Source organism: Monodelphis domestica, chromosome 3, assembly GCF_027887165.1.
Source record: "Monodelphis domestica isolate mMonDom1 chromosome 3, mMonDom1.pri, whole genome shotgun sequence".
Lineage (NCBI taxonomy): Eukaryota > Metazoa > Chordata > Mammalia > Didelphimorphia > Didelphidae > Monodelphis > Monodelphis domestica.
This window is the reverse complement of record NC_077229.1, coordinates 181,863,777-181,866,837: the sequence shown is the minus strand read 5'-3', so window position 1 is coordinate 181,866,837 and position 3,061 is coordinate 181,863,777. Positions and strand designations below refer to the sequence as shown.

The following is a 3,061-nucleotide window of genomic DNA, read 5'->3' as shown; positions in this document are numbered from 1 at the left end:
TATCCATTAAAGATAATACCTAATCTTTGTTTTAGATAGTATTATTTTTCATTTTAAGAAAGGTTCCATTTATTCCTAAGCTTTCTGGTATTTTTAATAGGAATGTCTACTGTTTTGTCTAAAGCTTTTTCTGCATCATTTGATATAATAATAAGATTTTTGTTGTTTTTGTTATTGATATGGCAATATGGAAAGTTTTCCAACTTAAAACAACCCTGCATTCTTGGTATAAATCCTACCAGGTCATAGAGTGTTATCTCTGTGATATATTGTTGTAATCTCCTTGCTATTATTTTATGAAAAAGTTTTTTACATCAACATTCATTAAGGAATTTGATCTGTAATTTTCTTTCTCTGTTTTTCCTCTCTTTGTTTTAGGTACCAAAACCCATATTTATTTCACAAAAGTAATTTGATAGTATTCCTTCTTTACTTTTTTCTCCAAATACTTTGTAAATTATTGAGATTAATTGTTCCTTAAATGTTTAGTAGAATTTACTTGTGAATCTATCTGGTCCTGAAGATTTTTTTTCTTAGGGACCTCAATGATAGTTTATTTAATTTCTTTTTCTAAGATAGGTTATTTAAATATTTCATTTCCTCTTCTGTTTATCTGAGCAGTTTACATTTTTGTAAATTTCATCCCTTTCATTTAAATTGTCTGTTTTACTGGTATATAATTGGTAAATAACTCCTACACATTGCTTTAATTTCATCTTCATTTCTGGTGAGTTTTTCTTTTTCATTTTTGATACTGTTAATTTGATTTTCTTTTTTCTTTTTAAAAATCAAATTGTTGTTTTCTTAACACTGACTCATAATTTTATTCATTAGTTCTCTAGTTTTCTTACTTTGTAATAATCTTTCCTTTGATTTTCAGGATTTTGATGTTTAATTGGTGATTTTTAATTTGTACTTTTTCAAGTTCTTTTTTTAAACTTGTAATACCAATTCATTGATCTGCTTTTTCTTTGTACTATTAATTTAAGCATTTAGATATATACGTTTCCCCCTATATATTGTTTTGGCTTTATTCCACAAACTTTTTCATGTGTTCTCATTTTTGTCTTTCCCATGAGTAAAACGATTGATTACTCCTCTCTTTTATTTTTTGGTATTCTTTAGGATTATATTTATTTAGTTTCTAATTAATTCTTAATCTATGATCCTGAGGTTCATTATGTAACTTAATTTTTATTGAATTAAAGTCTGAAAAGGGTGCATATAATTTTATGTTTTTCTGCACTTCCTTTTGAGGTTTCTATGCCCCAATATATGGTCAATTGTTATGAAGATGCCATGTATAGGTTTGAAAAGCATATAATTTTTTCTATTCCCTTCAGTTTTCTCCAGAGGTTCATTATATGTAATTTTTTTCTAAGTTTCTATTCATCTCCTTGACTTCTTATTTATTTCATGGATAGATTTATATAGCTCTGAGACAGAAAAGTTGAGGTCCTGCACTGGTATAGTTTTATTATTTCCTCATCTAATTTTTGTGTATAAATGTCAATTTTTCTATTCAGCTCTTATATTTTCATAAGAAATGTTTCAAAGGCATCAATTTATTTTTTTAAAAACTTTTGCAAGTGGTTTTATTGATAATGCTAAAGTTACTTAAAGGACCAGTCAGAAAGCAAGAAACTTAAAGTTTAAAACTGGATACTAACTAGACAAAACTGCTTTACAAAATAAGAAAAGGAAAGCCAAAAGTGCCACTTTCCATACAGAACTCACACAGTTTCAATTTTATTCCCACTAAAGTAAAAATAGTTTTGATTATACTGGTTAAACTGCCATAAGATTAGACTCTGGACTCAAAAAAACACTAGACATGCAATGGGAACAATCAATATCCTGCTAATACAACAGATTTTGCTGCTGCATTTGTCTAATATTAACAATTATAAACAGAGCAGTGCAACTTGTTATTTGGAATGATCCTTACAGTGTTACACCATCAACAGGCACAAAACTTCACTTTTATTCACACCATGGTTCTCTTCATGTACCTGGGCATCTTCCTCTTCAGTAAGGTCATTCTTATTGAATGTTTTGAGAATCTCTCCTGGAGTTTTCCCATTGACATAATTGCAACACTCTTGCATGTGACATCAAACAAACCTTTAATGTCTAATTAGTTTGTGGTCAGAATAAGTTCAAAAAAGACTCCTTGGTCAACTTTCAAGAATTCTTGATCCCAAACAGGAATATCATCTGTTCACTTCTCTTTGTTCTCATCATCCTCAGGAGGAGGAGGACCATTCTCATGGTGGGTGCACCACTGAATTACTTTTTTTTAATACCACTGCATTAATATTTGGTAGAGAAACTGTATCATCATGCCTCTCATCATCCATTCCCAGATCTTCCAACATGGTCTTGTTATTTACAGACTGTTTTGCAATTTCAAAATCAACTTCAAGTATCTCTCCATCAGAACTCTGCAACTTAATTGAAGTCATGGTTCCAGATCCCTGGTATGATTCTTAAAACTACTCAGACTCTACTTTAGAAGATTTGATTAAGCTAGTCCCCATTTTTAACAATGGAGGCACTTGATCAAATATGTATTGGGAACTTTTAAAATTACTCCACCCTACTCAGATAGTGCCTTAGGGGAAGATAAAGTTGCAAACTCCTGATTGAACAATGAAAAGTCCCTAACTCATACTTATAGTAAAGCTAGATCCTTAAGCTAAGTCTATTTTTAGATCTAATACAAAAAAAAATGATAAGTACCTATAAAGGTTAAATTAGTACCTAAAAGATCAAGCAACTTACAAAAGGCAACCTTAACAAAAGAGGTGTGAAGTACTCAGAGGATTTAATCTAACCAGAGAAGGTGAGAACCAAAGAAGATGAGAACTAAGAATGGACAGTCCTGGGGGAAAGCATCTACTGTGATTGGTAGACGTGAAAATTTAGGGGAGGTGACATAAGAGAAAATTTCTTTAAAAGCAAGGGGTAAGAGGAATTTAAGGGACTTATTGAATTTGAATAGTTGGAATTCGGAGTTAAAGTGAGGATATTTTGAATGTAATTCACAATTGAATTCAGT

General features: G+C 30.5%; 1 pseudogene; it reads right to left on the bottom strand.

Moving 5' to 3' along the window:
- Window positions 1-1,952: 1,952 nt before the first annotated feature.
- On the bottom strand, window positions 1,953-2,465 carry LOC100029568 (S-phase kinase-associated protein 1-like; annotated as a pseudogene).
- Between the last annotated feature and the right edge of the window lie 596 nt (window positions 2,466-3,061).